The following is a 24,167-nucleotide window of genomic DNA, read 5'->3' on the forward strand; positions in this document are numbered from 1 at the left end:
CCCATTTCTTTAAGAGAGGCCTCATTAGTGTTCTTGCTGGAAGCCACATTTGGTACAAAGCATCAAGAGACACTAATCAGGAAATCCTGTGTATAAAGAAGCAAGGGGGTTGTTGTTAAGTATTAAAGCATGAGTTGCAATGTTGTAACACAGATTTTACCTCTACACACTTGCGTACCATGCTGTATTGTGTGACTCACTATTCATTTTTTTTTTGCCATCAACAAGTTAGGCAGAGATGTCCATGGCTTAGTAGGGTGCTGCACCTCAACCTCTAAGTTTCATTCTTATCCAGTATGCCAAACTAGCTCCCACAAGAATAGTTTCCCTGACTGATTTGTTTAAATTCTCCACTGGACCATCAAAATCACTAGACTATCTTTGTAGAATATTGGTGTTGTTTATTTGTTTAATTTATTGTCCTGATTTCCAGTAACAATGAACTCCAACAAATGAATGCCAAGCCTGATGGAAGTGAATTCAAGCTATCGACACATTTGCTGAGCTCACGCATCTGCAGAAGTTTTTAAAAATGTTCAAAGCAGAAAGACGCCAACCATCGTACATTCCTTGTTGCGACTTTATCAGGCTGCTTTAAGCTCTTTTGATCTTACAAAAATCCTGCTGATGTCTTAATTTTTTCCCCTCTTCTCCATGTTTTTACCTTTCATGCTGTGCTTTTATGCTTTGTCTTCTATAAAATCAATCTGAGAGCGATGTTATTTTCACCCCAGCACGTAGAACGTTATTAGCCCAAAAGCAGTTTAGAAAAAAAGGTTCAGATCAATCAATCAATCAATCAGATAATGAAAAGAAACTAAGATGATCTGGGGAAAACACTCAATACAATACAATAGCAGAGTTGGAAGGGACCTTGGAGGTCTTCCAGTTCAACCCCCTGGCTAGACAGGAAACCCTATACCATTTCAGACAAATGGCTATCCAACATCTTCTTAAAGTCTTCCAGTGTTGGGGCATTCACAACTTATGGAGGCAACTTCTGTTCCACTGATTCATTGTTCTAACTGTCAGGAAATTTCTCCTCAGTTCTAAGTTGCTTCTCTCCTTGATTAGTTTCCACCCATTGCTTCTTGTTCTACCCTCAGGTGCTTTGGAGAATAGATTGACTCCCTCTTCTTTATGGCAACCCCGGAGATATTGGAAGACTGCTATCATGTCTCCCCTAGTCCTTCTTTTCATTAAACTAGACATACATAGTTCCTGCAACCGTTCTTCATATGTTTTAGTCTCCAGTCCCCTAATCATCTTGGTTGCTCTTCTCTGCACTCTTTCCAGAGTCTCCACATTTTTCCATATTGTGGCGACCAAAACTGAACGCAGTAATCCAAGTGTGGCCTTACCAAGTCATTATAAAGTGGTATTAACACTTCACATGATCTTGATTCTATCCCTCTGTTTATACAGCCTAGAACTGTGTTGGCTTTTTGGGCAGCTGCTGCAGACGGCTGGCTCATATTTAAATGGTTGTCCACTCACAAGTTTGCCCATTGGGAGGAATGTCTGTGTAAAAGACAGCCCAAAATCAGACTGACTACAGAGACTACAACACTACGGAGCCAGCATAACAGGAGAATTATGGTCAGTGAATTCCATTCTCTGCAAATTTACTCTTTTTTTCCCCAGAGAGAATACAGATAGTCCTTGACTTAACAACCATTCATTTAGAGACTGTTCCATATCACAACAGTACTAAAGAAAGTGACTTAAGACCGGTCCTTCGACTTACAACCATCCAGGGGTGGGGCTTGCAGGGGTTCGGGAGAACCTCTAGCTAAGATTCTGTGCAGTTCGGAGAACCCCCAAATCCCACTCCTGGCTGGCCCTGCCCACCCCTCTCCTCCACTCCCAGGAGTCCCCATGTGGCTCGCTTTGGATGCAGGTAAGTGCAGGATGCACGTGGAGGCTCAGGGAGGACAAAAAACTGACCTATCGGAAGTTCAGAAAGGCCAGAAATGGGCTTTCAGAGCCTGCGGAGGCCGTTTTCGCCCTCACGGAGGCTCAACGGAAGGCTCTGGAGTCCAGGGAGGGCAACCCTCCCTGCCATGGTGCAGGAGGCCAAGTAGGCCACACCTACCATGGCCATGCCCACCCAACAACCTGGCAGAGAACCCTTTGCTAAAAATTTGAAAGCACACCCCTGCAACCATCCTAGCAAACCATGGCCACCACATGTGCCAGGGTGTTCCAAGTAGTGGATCCATTGCAAGGAAAAACTCCAAGGCTGCTGGATTCCTTAAAGAATAGCTTTATTGGAAATATCATATTGGCACAAATCTGGTGAAAAACAACTCTGAAGTTTCCCGCAGTTTTCCACCTAATTAAAAGCAAACGTTTCTCCCTCAACCGAGGTGGCGCAGTGGTTAAATGCAGCACTGCAGGCTACTTCAGCTGACTGCAGTTCTGCAGTTCGGCTGTTCAAATCCCACCGGCTCAAGGTTGATTCAGCCTTCCATCCTTCCGAGGTGGGTAAAATGAGGACCCGGATTGTTGGGGTGAGAGGCTGACTCTGTAAACCGCTTAGAGAGGGATGAAAGCCCTATGAAGCGGTTTATAAGTCTAACTGCTATTGCTATTGCTATTGCTAACCCCAAACAATCAGTCACATGGCCCAATGAAGGCAGCAACCACTGGTCTGGTGACATCACTCCTCCTTCCTCCAGCCAGTTGCGAGAACGTCCTTGGTTCCCCAGAGAAAGTATTTTATTTTGACTACACAACCCCAGCTATCTCTAATCCCCCCTCCCTATCCCTTGCTGCAGTGTGGCAGCACCGAAGCTCCAAGATGGCTTCGGCCAGGCCAGATTCAAGGTTGACAACATGATCAAGATGTGGGTGCAGGACAACCACATGTATTCTTGATGGTTGCAGCCTTATACAATGAACGGCTGCAGGAACTGGGCATGGCTGGTCTAGTGAAGAGAAGGACCAGGGGAGACAGGATAGCAATCTTCCAATATTTGAGGGGCTGCCCCAGAGAGCATGGGGCCAACCTACTTTCCAAAGCATCCGAAGGCCAGAGAAGGAATAATGGATGGAAACTGAAGAAGGAGAGATTCAACCTAGAAATAAGGAGGAACTTTCTGACAGTGAGAATAACCCATGGGACAGAAGTTGCCTTCGGAAGTTGTGGGAGCTTCATAACTGGAGGCTTTCAAGAAGAGACTGGACTGCCACTGGTCAGAAATGGTGTAGGGTCTCCTGCTTTTGTGGGGGTTGGACTAGATGACCTATGAGGTAACTTCCAACACTGTTAATCTGTTATGGGTTTATTTGATCACCATTCACAACCTTCCCAGCCGGGTTCAGGTAAGAAATGTCAAGGGGCAAAGCCAGATTTTGCTTAATGATGGCAATATTTACTTAAAAGCGATTTGCTTACTAACCATCAGAAAAAAAACTCATAAAATCAAGTTCAATTAGTAACTGCCTTGCTTAGCAACCAACATTCTGGTCCCAATTGCAGTCGTACATTGAGGACTACTTTTAAAAACCCCTTGAAGGTACAAAGGTGTACATGGAAAAACCCAGAGCCATCTGTTCATTTAATCTTTAACAATTGTGCACGAAAGATTCTGTAAAAAGCATGCAACCTTTGCACCCATTCAGATAAAGCCAATATTCTAAGGGCCTTAAGAGATTAAGAGACCCGGTCGAGCACGGAGAGGATATTAAAATAAACGGTTTGATTGACTGGAGGTTGAAAAAAAAGAAGTTCCAAAGAAGGAAGTACTGTATGTACAAAATATAAAAACAGACACTGTGGAAACTCAAATATTAAATGTTAATATGCAAATGGCAGCATTTGATCAAAACAACCTGTGCTTTGTGGGATTGCTCTCTCTCTCTCTCTCTCTCCCTCCCTCCTTCCTTCCCTCCCTTTTTACCCCCTCTCTTTCTTTCTTTCTTTCTTTCTTTCTTTCTTTCTTTCTCTCTCTCCCTTTCTCTCTTCCCTCCCTCCCTCTCTCTCTCCTTCTCTCTCCCTCCTTCCCTTCCTCTATCTCTTTCCTTCCCTTTCTCCTTCCCTCTGTTTCTCCCTTGCTCTCTCCTTCCCTCTCTTCTACCCTCCCTCTCTCCCTCCCTCCCTCTCTCCCTCTTTCCCTCCCTTTCTCCCTCCCTCTCTTCCTCCCTCTCACCCTCTCTTCTTCCCTCCCTCCCTCCCTCTCTCTCTTACACACACACATCACATCACACCTCCTGGAAAACGTGCTTGGTTTTAATTTCATGGCATTTGTCTCTCTGGAGTTATCCCACGGGGAAGAGGGTTGGCATGGCAACTGTAGCCTTTATGAATGCTTGACTCTTCCGTTCTTTCAACAGCCATCTGATTCTTTGGAGTTGGCTGAACGTCTTGGTATACCTTCAGAAGAGTCCTGGGTTTTTGTAAACTCACATCCGGGAAGGCGAAAAACCGATCTGGCTTGGTCCACATCAGGCTAAGCCACAATTGACATAATGTCTGGTTGTTTGCTTGCCTTTTAAAGTATTGATAATCGTGGGGGGGGGGGGTTGTAGAGCAAAGCTTTAGATGCACTTAAACAAAAAGAAAAGACCCCAAACAATCTCCTCTTTTAATAAAAAGTAACTGCTAGAAGAGAAATCTCTAGACTTTTTCTTCAACTGGGCATCTCCCCACATTCTGTTGAGACTTCCCCATTTCTGGAACCCTTTTAAACTTTAAAGATCACCAATGAAGTTACCTAATTAGGATAATAAAATGCCTGCAAGCTCAGAGAGGATCAAGGACCCCTCATTTCAACCCTGAGCTACAAATATTCTCCTTTATTAAGTACCATTTTAACACCACCACGGACTCCTGCAAATCTTTCCTACCAAGGAAATCTGAAATGAACGACTTGATCAAGAAACTTTGGCCAGCCGATCTGATGTATGAGATAAATATGATGTAAAAAAGATGTTGAGACTCTAGAAAGAGTGCAGAGAAGGGCAACAAAGATGATTAGGTGACCGGAGGCTAAAACATATAAAGAACGGTTGCAGGAACTGGGTTTGTCTAGTTTAATGAAAAGAAGGACTAGGGGAGACACGATAGCAGTCTTCCAATATCTGAGGGGCTGCCACAAAGAAGAGGGAGTCAAACTATTCTCCAAAGCACCTGAGTGCAGAACAAGAGGCAATGGGTGGAAACTAACCAAGGAGAGAAGCAACTTAGAACTGAGGAGAAATTTCCTGACAGTTAGAACAATTAATCAGTGGAACAACCTGCCTCCAGAAGTTGTGAATGCCCCAACACTGGAAGTTTTTAAGATGAGTTTGGATAACCATTTGTCTGAAGTGGTGTAGGATTTCCTGCCTGAGCAGAGGGTTGGACTAGAAGACCTCCAAGGTCCCCTCTATTATTCTGATATTTCTGTTATCCAATTGCCATGGAATTTCACTTTAAGGTTCCATCAACAAGAAATCTGCTGCCAGTAATAAGCCTCACAGGAAAGCCCAACAAGAAACTTTCTAAAACCAGTCGGCAAGTGAAAACTATGTGAATTGCCTAGGCTAAATAATCTGGCTCCAGTTTTTTTTTTCCAGAGCGAAGACTTCAAAACCTCCCCTATTTCTCTGCATATTGGACTGGTAGTCCTTGACTTACTAGCCTTTCTTTTTGCAGCGGTCGCTAAGCAAATAATTGTGGTCATTAAGCAAACCCAACGTTCCAGAAGTAAAATGCTGACATTTGGCAAAAAGTCATCAATCACAGTCCCATGATGAGAGGATGCCATAAAAATGGATTGATTGTTGAGCGTCACCTAATCACAGGAAAAGGCAATTATTGAAACTTCACAAGCATAACGCAAATACCTTTTGTTACCTTTAAGTCAAGGATAACCTTTACACCAGCGATCACCAACTGGTGGTCCTTGGACCACAGGTGGACTGCGAGAAAATTTTGATGGTCCGCAGAAAAATTATTTGCATTTTTATATTGCACTAAATCAGGGGTCCTCAAACTACAGACCCTGGGCCAGATATGTGCAATGAACATTTGTTGCTGCAGAGAGTCTCTCTTTTTGCGGGGGTTGTGTGGGTCAGAGGGGGGCAGAAATTCCAACTTGCGGGGCTTTGGACGAAGGCTGGAGGGAAGCGCTACTGGTGGCGAAGAGCCGGAGGGCCTGGTTCCAGTGAGACTGCATCATGGTCTGGAACTTGCTGACCATCTCAGCCTGCTGAGCCTCCAGGCACTGATACCTGGCCTTGCACTCCCACAGGACTTCCCTCTGCTTGGAAAGCCTATGCTCGTAGTCCTCAGGAGGTGCTTCTGCTGAGCCCCTGTCTTGGCCAGATCCAATTTGAACTGAGCCAGATGTTTTGCCAACTCTTTCTCATGGTGGCTGCTTAGCTCCAACAACTGCTTCCTGTTGGGGCCCTAAGGAGCCTGGGTGGGGAGGCGAGGAGTGGCTGGGTGAGGAGGGGCGAGTAGAGGCCAGCAAGGCGCCCCTTGAGATGAGTGACTTCGAGTTGGCCACACCCACCCAGTCACATGACCACCTAGCCACGCCCACCCAGCCAGTCCTTAGGCAGATCATATTAGTGGTCCACGGGATTTAAAATTATGAATTTAGTGGTCCCTGAGATCTGAAAGGTTGGTGAATCCTGCTATGCACAATTCTGCTGGAGAGAACTAAACCATTCAGCTATTGAGATCACCTTACAATCAGTTCTTGACTGAATTATTTGAAAACCTGTTGATTACACGCTAGATGGGTTCCTGTTGTGCAATAACACAACTCACTTGAATAATCTCTACAAAACATGATTGTGATTGTTCTGTTTCCTTGTTTTGAGTCATGTCTTCTCCCCCGTATGATTTCCTAGCCTGAGGAAGTGGGTTGAACACATTTGTGAACAATCAAAACATCACACAAAGTGGAAGAGGAATGTGGCTCCTTTGTGTATTTGTTTACATTCTCACTCTCCGTCTGACACATAGATGACACAGATGCTTACAAAATAAATCCTTCAATCCTAGTTGGGCTAATTAAAAAAAATGTTCTCCTATGGACAACCGACTTCATGATCGAGTTATCATTAGAGTAAAAACAGAGCCTGCCTCTGAGCCCTTTAATTCAGAGTGAGTTTGCCTCAAAGCTTACCATTCAAAAAAAAGAGAGGCAAATAGTTTTCTTTGAATGTATTTAAACTGTAACTGTATTTAAATACAACTTTGTGGCAATTAGCTGCAGAAGATTAATCCAAGATATATTCAAAGACAATATCCCTTTGAAGATTAATTATGGGCCTTAGACAGAGAATGGAGGTGAACATCTTTCTTGGATTTTGAAGAATATGGGTGATCTTATTGGAGATGTATTCTGATTTTGGACATGTTTCTCTGGATTTTATGTTATATTTTGCTTACTTGTACTAGATTCTCATTCTCTCCCTCTCTCCCTCCCTCCCCCCCTCTCTTAAACACACACAGCTATATCTATATTATCTATATCTATACAGAGATTTGAATCCCTAGCGCCGCGTAACAGAGTGAGCTCCCATTACTTGTCCCAGCTTCTGCCAACCTAGCAGTTCAAAAGCAAGACTTCATGGAAGTTGTGTCTCCCTTAAGAGACTTCTAGGAAACACTGGCTATAACATAGGGATTTCTTAGAAGTTGTGGGTCTCCCTTAAGAGACTTCCTGAAAGCATTGGAGTTTGACAGCCCTGTCTTAAAGGCACCAACCAAGGGTGACATATGTTAAGTTTGCTCTTGCAGAAACTAGTTTTGTGCCTTAACCAAATGAATGCTAACTTATTGCCACAGACCATGCTGCACAGTGCAGAAAGTTAGCACCCACCCCTCTTAGAAGAATGCAATATTTTAGGAAATATTTTAAAAAGGCAGAATATTATATTTTTCCCTTAAAGAGAAACATGTTTCTAAAGACAGAAACTCAGAGCGTTAGCTCCCTGCCCACCGCAGATATCTGGTGCCCATTGAGAAGGACTGGGCCAGCTTATCTACAAGACAAAAGACCTTCGGCTCCAGGGTGATGGGATTAAGACATGACCCTTCAGGACATAATAGGATTAGCAGCTGGGCTCCCTGCATTGGAAAACCTCCTAAGGACATTACATCAGCCCAGGCGCCGGCCAAGCTTGATTCAGACAAACATGACCCCACATGGCCCCATGGGAGTCTGACAGCAACCAATAGAATACATGCCCTTGCCACAGGAACAGGAAGCTCAAGGGCAAGGCCCAAGATATGATATAAATATCACTCTATCTCAACTCCAGCTGCCCAGGATCTAAAACCCATGTGGTCTTGTCCATCCAATAAACCATCTTTCCAATCAGCCTCCATGTTTCCAGTGTCTTTCTCCCCACTTGGACCTGAACCCAGATGGATATTTCTTCCAACAACAGGATCTTCCTTCCCATAGATTTCTCATTTAAATCCATGATGCAGCCTTCATTCCCCAGTAATGATTGTATGTCAATATCTTTCTCAGTCACCTTTAACTGCTAAAGCAGCTTGAATGACAAGAGTACAAAATTTAGATCAAAGCAATTAAGGGACGAGGAGGGAAGGCAACTCAACACAAAAACCTGGAAGAAAAGCAATTAACTGAGGAGCATGTATTGCTAGGTAGACCGAAAGCACTTCTGCCTGACCCAGGCGTTGGAAAAAATGAAAATACAAAGCCAGCGGGTTAAAACAACCAATTTGAAGATTGGGAGTGGGGTGGTGTTTATTTTAGATTTTTTATTCCCCAAAGGCCTAACACGGGATAGGTTCAACTGTAAATATTTACAGTAGGGGCCTGCTCTTAAGAAAGAACATTGTTAAAAATAAATCTTGGGGGTGGGGGTGGGGGAAACAAGCAGTCATTTGAGAGTCCTGCTTTTGCATTCTGGCAATGCCTCTTTTAAAACACGACTGCAGGAGGAGAAGCAACACATCGCTGCCTTTGTATTACTTATCTTTCATGAGTCACCGGTTCTACCTCTAGAACACTGTTTCTCAACCTTGGCAACTTGAAGATGTCCGGACTTCAACTCCCAGAATTCCCCAGCCAGCATTCGCTGGCTGGGGAATTCTGGGAGTTGAAGTCCGGACATCTTCAAGTTGCCAAGGTTGAGAAACAGTGCTCTAGAACCTCTAGAACAGGGGTGTCAAACTCAAGGCCTGCGGACTGCACCCAGCCAACAGGGAGCTTAGATCTGGCCCAGGAAAGGACCGGCCGATGGTGCCTCTGCCAGAAAAAATGGAGCTGGAGGGGGGTTGCTCCATGTTTTAGCAAAACAAACTAAAAACAGAACAAAAGGAGAAATGTTTCCCCTTTTGCATTTGAGCATGCAAGAAGGGACAGGAAAGAAAAAAAGGGAAAGAGGAAAGACAAATAAAAAGATGGGAAGATGGGAAGAGAGCAAGGAAGGAAAAATAAGGAAAGAGGGGAAGGAAGAAGAAAGGAGAATAAAGAGGGAAGGAAAAAGAAGGGAGGGAGGGAGGAAGGAAGGAGATTATAATGAGAGTGAGGGAGGGTCTCAGAGGAAGTCATGCCTTAGCACATGGCCACCACATGTGCCCCCAACATGATTTCTGTGTCACACCCACCATGACCACGCCCAATCCTGCCCCCCGGCCCTCCAAGGTCAAACACAACCCTGATGCGGCCCTTAATGAAATTGAGTTTGACACCCCTGCTCTAGAACACCCTACAAAGAGGAAATAAATACCCTTCCCATATGCTTCCAACAGTGACGTGCGGTGAGGTTTATACCTGGTGAGGCTCAGCTGGGCATCCTTTTGCGAAGCAGCTCAGCAGGGCAGCGGTCGGCCTCGGCGGGGGCAGGGAATTTGCATCGCGGGAGCAACCAAGCGCCTGGGTCTGCAGCAAAGGCGCTTGGCGGCTCCCGCAATGCAAAGTGCCCCACTGTCCCTGATGCTGCCGCCCGCCCGCTGCCCCAACCTGCTTCTCCAGGCTCCGCCGTGGAAGTCCCGGATCGCCTCCGCCGGGCAAAGGAGAGGCGGTGGCGGCGGCAGCGGCTGCTTTAAGCGCTCCCTTGTCTCGCAGCTGGGGCCACTCCAGGCCGCCGGCCGCTGACCCGCGCTCCTGCGAGAGCCTCTGCGCAGCGCCGGGAGGCCGCAGAGAAGCTTCGCTCCACTTCTCACCCAGCCTTCCCCCAGAGGCGATCCAGGACTTCCACGGCGGAGCCTGGAGAAGCAGGCCGGGGCAGTGGGCAGGCGGCAGCATCAGGGACGGTGGGGCACTTTGCATCGCAGGAGCTGCCAAGCACCCAGGTCTGCAGCAAAGAGCCAGCCTCCTCCTTCTCTCCCACTCCTCTCTCCTCTGAAGCACGCCCCGCCCAACATAAGCGTGCTCAAGAAGACATGATTCGCTGCTTCCAGATCAGGAGGCAGAAGAATTAGTGCCTCTTTTGCATCTGAACTTTTTTGCCTTTTAACTCTTTCTTAACTTTTAGAAGGCGAAAAATTCCTTATGGAAAGGAGGCCCCGAGTTCTCTCACCTCCTGCTTTGGTTAACACTAAGCAGACACCAAGCCACTGTGACCTGGAATCTGGTAGCAACTATCTTGGCTTTAATTATTTAAAATATTTAAATTTCTTTCTTTTTCCTGAGGAGACTGGTGAGGCTCTGCCTCCCTTGCCTCTAGTGACTGCACGTCCCTGGCTTCCAAACCAAAACATTCATTTCCCCCTACCAGTCTTAGTCAATTTAACAAAAGAGAATCTGCTTCAGAACCTTTTTTCTGAAGGAGAAGAGAATGTCGATAAAACACTAAGAATGTGTGTAGCTCAGGGTTGAAATGAGGGGTCCTTGATGCTCTCTGAGCTTGGTGGCTTTCTTGCAGATGTTTCATTACCAATTCAGGGAATATCATCAGCGCCCTGAAAATGTTAGCTAGGTTGGTAATGAAAGGATTGCAAGAAAACCACCAAGCTCAGGGAACACCAAGGATTCCTCTGATAAAACACCGTGGGTAAAAATAATTCAAAAGAAACTCTTGCAATCAAAATTATTATAAAAGAAAAGATGAATTCTTGCTACTTGGCCAAGGACTGCCTATGAAAATTTCCCCCCTCTTTTCTTCCATTTCTCTGTAGACTTCCTAATTTCTCACCTACTGTCCCAAAGGTGCTTTTTCAAGAGGCAACTGAACTTTCTGGTTTTTCTTTGAAGACATTTCACTTCTCATCCAAGAAACTTCTTCAGCTCTGTTTCAGCTTTTTAGATGAGAAGCAAAATGTCTTCAAAGAAAAACCAGAAAGTCCAGTTGCTTCTTGAAAAAGCACCTTTGGGACAACCCTGACCTGGATGATGGAGAATCTCTATAGATATTTCTCATATACTGTACCATCCGATCCGAGAGAAAATGTCTAAAAGCAAAACCATTTACGGTCCTTTCTCACAAACCAGGGAGATTTCAGAGTGGCTAGAATAGGTTAATGGCTGCTAGTTATTCCTCAGAAAAATGATTTTTTTGAATAAGAGGCACTGTGTTAACAGGGAGCTTAAATAAATAATCAATGATTCTTGATCAGTAGATCTAAAAAAACCATCCTATTCATTTAGGGAACATTTAGCTAAACTTCAGAACTGAATTAACTCAATGTAGAGTTGGAAACAGATAATGAATAAATGCAGCTGCCTTCCCCCCAGTCCTTCATGTGGGAGAACTTCCAAAATAAGGAAATTAAAGGTTATAGAACAAGATGACCTACTGTGCATGATGTTCTGTGCTATTTTTCCCCAGGAAGGTCAATGATATTTCAGATATGAGATATTTTTATATTTTTCTCCTTTTGCATTCAAATGCCACCATGTTGAGGGGTGGATCTTGCAAAACATACAACAGGTAGCATTTTGGAACTCCAGCACACCCAAGAAATATTATTATTAATCCAAGTTACTTACCTAGAGAGCCAAGCTTCTCTTTTAAGGATCTCTGTTTTAAGCCTTCGTTCCACTTTTCCACCGTTGGCAGGTTTGCAGAAATTCCTTTCCTGAAACAAGGTTTTCATAAATCAGCATTTAAAGAACAGACTAATGGGCAAAATCAGCTTGTTCCCTCCCCATTGCTCTGTCTGAATGATGAGTATGTTGGATTATGTCCCAGTTTGAAATTGAGAATAATTATGCATCTCTATGTGAGGCTTTTTTGTGATCCGTGGCTGTATATTTATTTCCTTATCCAAAATATGTCTGAATCATATAATTTTCACTCAGTTTTGGGAAGCATTTTGGGCATATTTCAATGTATAGGTTGTCTTCGACTTAAGAACCACAACAGGGACCAGAATTTCTGTAGCTAAGTAAGTTGTTGAGTGGTAAATGTAAAGGTTCCCCTTGCACATATGTGCTAGTCATTCCTGACTCTAGGGGGCGGTGCTCATCTCCGTTTCAAAGCCAAAGAGCCAGCGCTGTCCGAAGACGTCTCCTTGGTCATGTGGCCAGTATGGCTCAATGCCGAAGGTGCATGGAATGCTGTTACTTTCCCACCGAAGATGGTTCCTGTTTTCATACTTGCATTTTTTTACATGCTTTCGAACTGCTAGGTTGGCAGAAGCTGGGACAAGTAACAGGAGCTCACTCCGTTACACAGCACTAGGGATTTGAACCACCGAACTGCTGACCTTTCTGATCGACAAGTTCAGCACTTGTTTTAGCCACTGAGCCACCGCGTCCCTTACTTCTGCTGCTAAGTAAGTTGTTAAGTGAGTTGTGTCCAATTTTATAATTTTTTTTTGCCACAAAAACACACACAAACTGAGAATCATACTTCTTTGTATGCTGGGACATTTTTAAACTTTGACCTATACTGCTTTACTCAAAAGTTTAATCTCTTGCATACACAAACCCAAAGAGAGAGAGGCACACATGAGCACATTTTCAAATAAAATGCAGATCACACATTTATCTCCCATTAAGTATATGCCTTGCCAGACCTGTGTTAAAAATTGTCAGACTTTTTTAACTTTGAAAAACAGGAGAGGACAAATGGGGAATTCACCAGGCAGTGAAATGAAGAATTATGCAAAAGCCAAAATAAGGTATAATCCATGAGATTCTCCCCAAATCTACATTGCATTCTAGGAGGAACAGGAGAAAATGGAGCTAAAAACAGATCACTTTTATACATAGTTTTCTTTTAGCATGAAAGGTTTATTTTCTTCTTAAGTACAAGAAAAATTTGTTCACTAAAATGTACAGTTGTTTAAAACCTTTGATTCAAAAGGGCACACTCTAAGTTAAACACAACCTAAATACAGTGGTACCTCAGTACCCATCGATACTTAGTTCCAGGAGGCACAATGAGTACCAAAAATTATGAGTACCAAACAAATATTTTCCTCAAAGAATAGTGTAGTGAATCAAAAGGCAGCCAACACCAACAAATCCAGCATGTGCATCAAGTATCAAACTAACGATGAATCATCATTATCATCATTTAACGACCCCTTAATTCCTTGTGGGGTGAAGTGTAGGCAACTCATTGGAGCTAGCAGAGTATTTAATGGCCGGATGCCTTTCCCGTCGCCAATGCGGAGTTTTGTTCGGCAGACATATTCTTGTGCACAGACAGAGAAATATCTGCCTCTACCTAGGATCGAACTCTCAGCCTCCTGATGGTGAGGTGAGAGCTCCCCCTCTAGGCCACTGCACCACACTATCAAACAAATGATGAATACCGGGACAAAATTATTGCAGCAAAATTCATGGAGTACCGAATTTGCTGAGTTTCAAAGCAGTTGAGAACCAAGGTATATGTGTCTCAGGATAATGTTGCAGGATCCAATCTGGGTCGATCCCTGGGACCAAAGATTTAATCTTCTGAGCTTTCAGGCTCATGCTGAAGCCCGTCCTCAGAGAGAAGTTCCCCGAGGATGGCCTTCAGCATGAGTCTGAAAGCTCAGAAGAATAAAACTGGTTCCAGGGACTGATCCAGATTGGATCCCACAACCCCAAATTTCTAATTGTCCCTATATAATCTTTGATGGTTGTATTTTCCAACCTTTTCTTCTTTCTTCAATGGGACTGTTGCATCTTTCAGGCTCTATTTATACTAACTGTGATTAACCGAACATAGTTTGCTGGACTAACCAAATTGCTCAGACTTCCAACCATTGACAATACCACAGAGTAAGTGCAAGCGGTTGCAGCCAGGCGCATAAAAAACTGGAAAGGAGGGGCAACCTCCTAAACAATTCAAATTCAGTTTATTTATTGTTATTTATATACGTATCAAACTAGCTGATAACCCGGCATTGCCTGGGCATTTATTTATCTTAATCCTCATTACACAGAAAAAGCCCCGATGTTGTTGAAAATGTCCAGAACCAAACGTGATTTCTAATGTTGGATTTTCCACTTTACCACAGGGAGCTCCCTTGTGGAGTACTGTGAAGCCGTAACCATGGCAACAACACTGCACTGCACAGTAGAAAGCCATTTTACAGCAGTACAGTAGAAGCCATTTTATGGCACAAAAGGCTGTATCTTAACAGAACATGCACCCCAAGGGGTGTTAGAGGTGTCTTACCTCCCACAGAGTTTGTTTTCAGAGAGTAAGTCATCTAGGTACTAAGTTTGGTTGAAATTGCTCGTGGCGTTCCAGAGCTATGCTGGAACACACAAACAACACACACACACACACACACACAGAGCAGCTGACAAACACATAAACATATCTCCCTCTCTTCACTACTTCTTCATCAAAGAAATCCACTCTGCTATGAGAGTTTCTCTGAACTTCCTCTTCCATCCAACCCAAAGAAGCAGGAGATGTCTCCAAGGCATTCGGTTGTAACTTTGGTAACAATGACTTTTTAACTTAGCTCTTCTTTTGCTACTGCTAAAAATGTCTTCATTTTTCAGTAGATTTGGAAATGTCACCCATTTTTTTCTTTGCCGTCGGAACAGGGGACACGGCTCAGGCCCATCCTCCTTAAAGCTCTTTGAAAGTTTCAGCATGTTGGACTTTGTCTGAACCACTGGTGAGGGACAAAACTTAAGACAACCTCTAAGATCAGACCTGAAAGCAGAGAATTGAGGTAGCTCTCCAGTAGTTTCAGAATTGTGAGAGAAGAAGAATTCCATATCAATTTATTAAAGACTAATTGGAAACTCAAGTGCTGAACGTGAAATGGGTAAATTAAAAGCCAATCAGGGTAGATCTGAGTGGAGTTTCCCCTGGATGAAGAACGGTTGCAGGAACTGGGTATGTCTAGTTTAATGAAAAGAAGGAATAGGGGAGACATGATAACAGTGCTCCAATATCTCAGGGGTTGCAACAAAGAAGAGGGAGTCAACCTATTCTCCAAAGCACCTGAGAGGAGAACAAGAAGCAATGGGTGGAAACTAATCAAGGAGAGAAGCAACTTACAACTAAGGAGAAACTTCCTGACAGTGAGGACAATTAATCAGTGGAACAACTTGCCTCCAGGAGTTGTGACTGCTCCAACACTGGAAGGTTTCAAGAAGATAGCCATTTGTCTGAAAGGGTGTAGTGTTTCCTGCCTAGGCAGGAGGTTGGACTAGAAGACCTCCAAGGTCCCTTCCAACTCTGTTATTCTATGGATTGGGAGAACTGCCTCCGTTGTTGTTGTTGTTGTTGTTTTGGTTTTTGAAGTATCATTAGATGTTCTTCTACTTAATAGCATGGCTATTTGCCAAATCTTGGCATTTTTTTCTCCTCATTCTTGTGGGCCTTGGGCAAAACTTCAAATCAAACCCCCTTCTCATAATTATGGTGCTTGAATCCTAGGTGCTCGGCTCTACAATAAATCAGCACGCAAAATTGATACGAAACTTCAGCGGTCCATGAATAATACCACACTCCCTGTTATCCCATAATAATTTTAACAGGGCAAGTCACTTAAGGCACGCTTTCAAGCTGGGAGCAGATTGCCTTTCCTGGGGGAGCAAATGGCAGCAATTCAAAGTCCTCCATCGTCAAAGGGGTGTCATTGTTCCTTTCTGAATGGACTCAGAATAACTAAGTAGAAAGGCTTGTTCTCTTGAAAGCACAATAATCACAGGGCTCAAGTGTGATGCATTAAAAAAAATATGGTACAATTCAATATGGTCAATAAGATGGGAAAGGGAATTTTTCCAGGAAAAGGCTCAGCTAGAGTGAAGGAGATACAGGTGGGCCTCAACTTACAAAGACAGTTAAGCCCAACCTAGAATATAGAATAACAGAGTTCAAAGGGACCTTGAAGTTCTTCTAGTCCAACCCCCTGCTTAGGCAGGAAACCCTGCACCACTTCAGAAAAATGGATATCCGACATCTTCTTAAAAACGTCCAGTGTTGGAGCATTCACAACTCCTGGAGGCAAGTTGCTCCACTGATTAATTGTCCTCACTGTCAGGAAGTTCCTCCTTAGTTGTAAGTTGCTTCTCTCCTTGATTAGTTTCCATCTGTTGCTTCTTGTCCTTCCCTCAGGTGCTTTGGAGAATAGGTTGAATCTCTCTTCTTTGTTCGGCCAAACCAGGCTGAACCGATAGGAATCTAACTCTGGTCTCCACCCTTGAATAGTTTTTAGAATATGAGCATTCGGTTGCTTCAAATTGTAAAGTATTGGGGGGGGGGAGAAGGGTCGTCTTTGTATTCTGCACATTGCCCCTTTTTTTAGGGGTTCAGTGATGCATCCCTGAGTAATTAAGAAATCAGTTTTATTGCAATTGCGACCAGAGGAATACAGGGGAAGTATTGCTGAATCCGGTGAATTGAATCCAATTGAGTCCTCCTCACCCATGGCCAATCAAGTGCATCCAGAAAGTTCTCAAGCATGGCCTGATCTCTGTTTTTCACCGTTGTAGTGTGACAGCTGATATTTAAGGCAGGAGGCCTGGGTGATTTAGGAGTAGGATAAGGCACTCCAATCTAATAGTCTATTCCAGTCGTCTAGGTTGATATTCCAAGAGTTTCTCTAAGCTCCTTCTAAAACAGGGGTGTGAAACTCAAGGCTTGGGGGCTGGATCTGGCCTGTGGGATACTTAGATCTGGCCCACGGGACCCCTTTGGAAACAGCAGGTCATGGGCATCCCTCCTGAGCTCCGTTTTTGCTGGTTGCAGGAAGCCATCATAGCCGAAAATGGAGCTCAGGAGCCTGTTTTTCCTGATAGAGCACTGTGGCCACCACAGGTGCCCCTGAGATGAGTTACTTCGAGCTAGGCACACTGCCCCCAGGACCCCTGAGGTCAAACACAACCCTGATGCGGCTCTCAATAAACTCCAGTTTGACACCCCTCTTCTAAAACCCTCAAAATTAGAACCTTCACCACATCTAATGACAGGGCCATACACCCTTTGAATATGTGTTACATTAAAACAAATGTTCTTTCCTTTGATTAACTTGGAGTCTCCACTGCATTGAGTTTCAACAGATGACTCTGAGTGCCGAGATTTGGAGAACTAACAGACTAACACAGTTGGAAGGGACCTTGGAGGTCATCTAGTTTTTTTCTATGTAAAAAGTTTTTTTATTTTTCCTTAAAAATTCATTCTTAGATACACCTTCTTATAATTGCTATTTAACAGATGTCAATTCATATCATTTTTCCACCTGTATATTTACATTTTGATATTTTCTATTCCCTCTCCTCCTCTATTAATCATGTGTCGTCTGAGATACTTATTTCATGCTTTGTTCCTTTCTCTTTATATTTGTATCTTTTTTCAAGCCACTCATAAAATCACATCCATGTCCTGTAGTACACTGGTTCCTTCTTTTCCTTTATTCTGAATGTCAACCTATTCATTTCTGCACAAGTCTAATATCTTCTTTATTACCTCCCCTTCTGATGGGATTTTTTCTGCTTTCCAGTTTTGTGCAAATACAATTCTAGCTGCTGTTATTATTTGTACAATCACTCTATTTCTCTGGTAGAATACCCAATAAAAATACCTCTGGCTTAAACTCCACGGGTTGATGTATCGTTTTCTCTAACCTTGTTTGTATTTTAACCCAATAGCTTTTTGCATCCCTACACATCCACCACATATGTTAATACGTTCCTGGCAATTGGTGACATTTCCAACATTTAGCTGATTTATCCTTAAACATTTTTGCTAATCTTTCAGGTGTCATGTACCATCTACAAAACATTTTATATAAATTCTCTTTATATGCTGTCGCCATTGTCAGATTATAATTCCTTTCCCATAGTTGTTGCCATTTTTCTAATTCTATTGTATATCCAAAGTTTTTTGCCCATCTTATCATTGTTTCTTTAACCTCTTCTTCTTCTAGGGCAGTGTTTTTCAACCACTGTGCCGCGGCACACTAGTGTGCCGTGACATAGTGTAAGGTGTGCCGTGGGAAAAACACTTTATATATGGTCAATATAGGCACAGAGTTAAAAATTTTTAACATTTTCTAATGGTGGTGTGCCTCGTGATTTTTTTCATGAAAAAAGTGTGCCTTTGCACAAAAAAGGTTGAAAAACACTGTTCTAGAGGACCCTATGCCATTCCAGGCAACTGGCTGTCTAGACTCTAGACTTTTCTTAAAAGCCTTCAGTGATGGAGCACAACTTCTGAAGGCAACTCTTTCTGCTTAGCTCTAGGTTGGTTCTCTTCTTGATTAATTTGCATCCGTGCTTCTTGTCTTGCCTTTAGTGTTTTGGAAAATAGTGTGACCCCTTCTTCTTCTTTGTGGCAGCCACTCAAATATTGGAAGACTGCTTATCATCTTACCCCCCCCCCCAGTCCTTCTTTTTACTAGACTACCCAATTCTCAAAGTCCAACATTAGTGATACTTTCTAACATTACTCATGAACTTCTCTCCCGTCAGTTTGAGGTTACACGGGGGCATCAGCTCAAACTGACAGGTGGGAGGTAAAAAATAATATCAGAAAGTATTTCTTCACAGAAAGAGCAGAGGAAGCTTGGAATCAACTTCCAGTAGAGATAGTGATTTAACCATCACTAAATGAGTTAAAACTTGCTTGGGAGAAACACAAGTCCATTATCTGACAATTTGGTTTTTTTTTAAAAAAAACAAGAATGGAATCTAAAAACAGTAATGAAAAAATAATTAATAAATTATTAATTAATTGATTAATGAATTAAAAAGAAAACAAAAAACCCAAATAAACTCAAAGATCAGATTTGATGGATCACTAGGCCTTTTCTTACCATCAGTTTTGTATGTTTCTATGAGAGAGAGAGAAATAACTAATAAAGGAGAATATTTGTAGCTCAGGATTGAAATGAGGAGTCCTTGGTGCTCTCTGAGCTCGGTTGTTTTCTTGCAGACGTTTCATTACCAAATTAGGTAACATCATCAGTGTTACCTGATGCAGTTTTACTGATGATGTTATCTAGCTTGGGTAATGAAATGCCTGCAAGAAAACAGCCAACTTCAGAGAGCACCAAGGACCCTTCAGAAAAACAACTATCTTTATTTTCCACACCATGCCCTTTCACCTCTTCATTCCAAGCTAAAAAAAACAACAACAACCCAAAATTTGTAATATTCTCCAATAGGGAGATTGTCTATCTTCCTTATCGTTTTGAATGTCCTTTATCCTTTTCATCAATACATTTTGCAGTTAACCTGAATTGCCATTTGCCGTTTTACAATCTAAACAGAGGGAGAATACCTTCCAGATGTTGCTGAACTACAAATCCCAGTAGTCTTCAATATCACTCATACTCATCGAGGCTACTGGAAGTTTAATTCTGCCATATTTGAAGGGGTTACAATTCCCTACCCTGGCTGAGCACATTAATTGGAGAAGGTCCCTTTTGCCCCATCAATTAGAAAATGTTTCTAGATGGGAAAATCTCAGAGAACTCTCAAACCAACCGAAAGAAAATAAATGGTTTTTGATATGTTCCCAGCAGTGTTCTCTAGACAAATCAAATTAAAGGAAGAAATTAAGTTTTCTGCTGCTGAATTGCTTGGCTAGATTCTTAATTATTAAGAGAGAGAGAGAGGGAGGGAGGGAGGGAGGGAAGGAGGGACGGAGAGGGAGGGAGGGTGAGAGAGAAAGAGAAAGACAGAGAGGGGGGGAGAGGAAGGGAGGGAGAGAGGGAGGGAGAGAGATGGGAAGAGGGGGAGAGAGAGAGAAAGAAAAAGAAATAGAGAAGGAGGGGTGGATGAAAAACAGCTCTTGTGTTGCGTGTACTCAGGTAAACTGCTCACAGCTGGAAGATTATATCGTCTCTCAACAAATTTGGGTTAAAAATAGCAAGATCTGCAGGGAAGGAGGTGTTCTCTTGAAAGCTATTTTGAACAGCTCCGTGTTATTTAACTTTCTGTTGTTAAAGAGTGCACCATAAAGTCTAAGCACTTAAAGATCTTGTCAGCTGAACTGGGAACGTCAGATAAGCTGAGGCGTCTCAATTTTAAGCCTACGTGGAAGTTTGCTCTGGAGCTAACTATGAGCAGGGACTACAAAGGATGAGGGGAAGCAAAGCTCATCACCCCAGTTTATTTGCACACCATCACGGGATTGTGACGCTCCTTGTACAGGTAGTCCTCAAGTTATGACCGATCATTAGGAACTTTTCAACACCACTGGATGCAGTATTCCAAGTATGGTCTTACAAGGCCTTATAATGTGATTGTGATACTTCAATAGAGTAGCAGCTTCTTGATTTCTGGGAATTCTTTCTTGATTTTAGTGTCTTTTAGACCTACTGACATGATTTTTCTACCTTGATTCCAGCTACTTTTTAGAGTGGGGTCCTTAGTGTGCCGGATGAATCTATTATTTAAATTCACTGAGTTGTTGAGTCATGAAACATCTGCAAGAAAACCACCAAGCTCAGAGAGCATGGAAGACAACCCTGAGCTACAGATGTTTCCTCCATTTAAATTTATTGGCCACTCAACTCCAGCAGATTTAGGGTGGCACGTAATGCTTAAAAAGACCTAAAAACAGGTAGGGATATTAAATCAGCAATCCATTTAAAATATTACATCAACAATGAATAAATGCATAGGCCATCTTCTGCATAAGAATGTAAGTACTGGAAGCAGAGTGCATGAATTCCAATGAATTTTATATGGAACCCTGGTGGATGAGAACAATAATATTTCATTTCTAGATGATGCCACAGATGCTTTATAGAATAAATTTCAGGGCAAGGATTGTAATTATAAGGACTGAGTTTCCATCCACTTTTCTGACTATTTTTCTGTGCGGGGTCAGCTGGTCCTATGAGCTCTTTTTAAAGATTTGGCATCGCAGTAAGCATGCCAAATCTTTAAAAAAGAATAAAACAAATGAAAGGTAGAAGGGACATCTTTAAGCTTTGTAAAGCTTCTACAGAAGAGGCAATCTCCATCTGTTCTCAGATCCGATAGGGCAAATTTCAGCAGATTTTTAAAATTAATATCTTTATTCAATTCGGAGTGGAAATGTGCCAGATCAGAAATCCATCCTTAAGAGCGGGCTCTGAACCAGATCTGATTTACTCTGATCTGCTAATCTGTGGCGGAGAGTCAAGCCATACTAATGCCTGCTCGGGAACCCGAAAGTGGCAAACAGGAGACGCCATTTCAACGCTTGCTCGAGGTTGGAACTGGTGAATCTAAGCCCATTTCTGGGCTGTGTTAAAAGAATTGATGGAGGGGAATCAGGAATATGGACTGTGTGTGTGCCATTTGTAACCCCTGCCTTTCCATGAGGAATGGAACAATCCATATTGTTGCTCTGGATGCATAACCAGAGTTCCTTCTTTTGATGTATTTGGGGTCATAGAGTTCTTTTACATCAGGGGTGTCAAACTCAAGGCCCGTGGGCCAGATCCAGCCCACGATGTGATCCGTGGGCCGATGTGATCAGATCTGGCCTGCAGGTCCATCCTAGTATATCCAATGTGAAGAGGAAAGATCAGGCCAGCGTGGCATTGGCTCAGTCTATTCAATGCGAAGAGGAAACATGCCAGCAGCTGGCCACGCCCACTCACTTGGCCATTCCCAACCAGCTGGCTGGCCACACCTGGCCACCCCCACCCCCCAAGATCAACCACAGCCCTGATGCAGCCCTCAGTGAAATTGAGTTTGACACCCCTGTTCTACATGATGTCCCTGTGGTCTTTGGATGGAATATATGGACTCTGGAGTTGTGCAGGCAAAAAAAGGACATCTTATGCTTTCAAACAGAATATTTGTAGCCTAGTGCTGAACTAAGTGGGGTCCTCATGGCGCTCACTGAGCATGGTGGATTTCTTGCAGGCGTTTCATTACCAAATGAGCTAACATCATCAGTGCTGGTAGGGAGTAGAGCTTTCTCATTCTTTATATACACAAGTGATTGCCCTGTCAGTAGACATGGGAGTGTTCTTGGTGGTAGCCAACAACTCTGGCAAAGCAATCCTTGAGGGTTACTTGTAGTCAGTGATGGTACCAAAAACCTGCACAAAACAATAGTATTCTGTGTTCTGACACACACACCCTGGCCTGTGAATAAACCAGAACACAGGCTTGGCTGTTTGCCACTATTTAATTACTGAGATAACAAATCCTTTGGCTGAGGGCCCAGACAACTCACATTCAATAGAATAGCTTGGCAGCAACCCAGATAGTTCAAATGCAGATAATCCCAATGAACAGACACGGCTAGAATACAGACAGATTTTCTTCCCTACTAGTTCGAATGGTTGTTTCCTGCAAATGTCCCCTCCCAATGCCTCACTTATAAACTCTCTTGGGAGGGGCCAATCCACAGTCACCTGTGCTTAATTATCTTCTATGAGACTGCCTACAGAGTTACTGCTTGCATTTCTCAGCCCTTCTCAATCGAGCATCGAGCATCACCTGCTGGGTCACAACAGTTCTCTATAGAGTTACAAACTTCCTTCTTTCCTTCCTTCTCCTGTCTTCCTTCCTTCCCACCTCCCTTGTCCTTCCTTCCTTTCTCCCTCCCTTCCCATCTTTCTTGCCCTTCCTTCCTTCCTTCCTTCCTTCGTTCCTTCCTTCTTTCCTTCCTTTCTTCCAATAAAAATATTTTATTGGCAAGTTCAAATATCAACAAAAGACCCCTTCCAATCTTCAATCAGAGTTGGAAGACAAGGTTGCATATCACAACTGAAAGATTTAAGTAATTGGACCAGCCAAACATGGAAAATACAGATGTGAAGAAATGTACATGAATATTAGCAGAAATGGCTAAGAGGAGAAGAGAGCCAAAAATAACATGGTATATATTATTAATGAATGCCATTATTAATATGCTATTAATGAAGAAGCTAGGACTAAAGCAGCTTTAGAAGGACAAAATCATTAATAAAAACTTTACAGTTATGCGAGATGGAATAAGGCTAAAACCATCTGGCGCAGGAGGCGTTTACCCAAGCTTGCTTAATTAAGACAACATAATTTTGTAACTGATGAAACTTGGATCAGACTTCCCCCTCCCTTTTTTTAATGTCAGCCTTTATAAAATGTTCAATAAACAAATTCCAAACAGGAGGGAAAAAAGACCTATTAATTTATTTCAAGAGCCTTGTACCTTTCATTAATTAATTTCCTCTCCCTTTTTTTGGCTGTTTATCTCTTCTGGAATACTATAATTCATAGACGACAGGCTTAAAAGCATGGCAGAAAATACCAATTGTAGCACATTCTTTGAGTAAAGTAACCTCTCCTCTCTTAGACAGGTAAGAAATTGTGTTCTTTGCTTCTTGCTAAATGGAAATGTCCGTAAACATGGTTGCATTTTCAGTGGGGGATAATTAAATCTTTTTAAAAATGCACTCTTGTAATTCAGGAAACAAATGGCGAAGGATTCCCCCCCTCCTGCTTTTTGTTTCTAAAATGTTGGGTCCAGATTCTACTAGTAGGAAAGTAGTCAGTATGGGTTTTTTGGTGTAGAACATGAGGAGCTGAATAGTTCAATGAAGATTCCAGACCGAAGGTGTCTAAAGTTTGAATCACAGAAACTGGACCACATTTTGTTAATCTGAGATTTAGCTAGAATTAAATGCTGTTTTTCACCCAAAACATTGTAAAACAGAGTCACATAACCAAGGGATGCTGTAAACAACCATAAACACCAAATATGCAATAGCAGTAGCACTTAAACCTAAGCCATTTCAATTTAATATTAAATTTAAATTTAATTGCACTTAAACATAATCACACCAACATGCCTACCATCCCCATCCTAAAACCCCAATTTATTCGTATCCATTTCATGTATTCATAATCCTG

At 42.8% G+C, this 24,167-nt stretch overlaps 1 protein-coding gene across 1 annotated transcript in view; it reads right to left on the minus strand.

Annotated features, from left to right (window-relative positions):
- SMPD3 (sphingomyelin phosphodiesterase 3) overlaps positions 1-24,167 on the minus strand; it is a 191,279-nt gene that overhangs the window by 125,417 nt on the left and 41,695 nt on the right. The window contains exon 2 of the mRNA XM_087728656.1: positions 11,910-11,998. The gene's annotated coding sequence lies outside the window, so the exon portion shown is untranslated. The remainder of the gene's footprint in view (positions 1-11,909; positions 11,999-24,167) is intronic.

This window comes from Thamnophis sirtalis, unplaced genomic scaffold (genome assembly GCF_051295495.1).
Source record: "Thamnophis sirtalis isolate CommonGarterSnake01/CBP01778 unplaced genomic scaffold, rThaSir2_p1.2 scaffold_14, whole genome shotgun sequence".
NCBI lineage: Eukaryota > Metazoa > Chordata > Lepidosauria > Squamata > Natricidae > Thamnophis > Thamnophis sirtalis.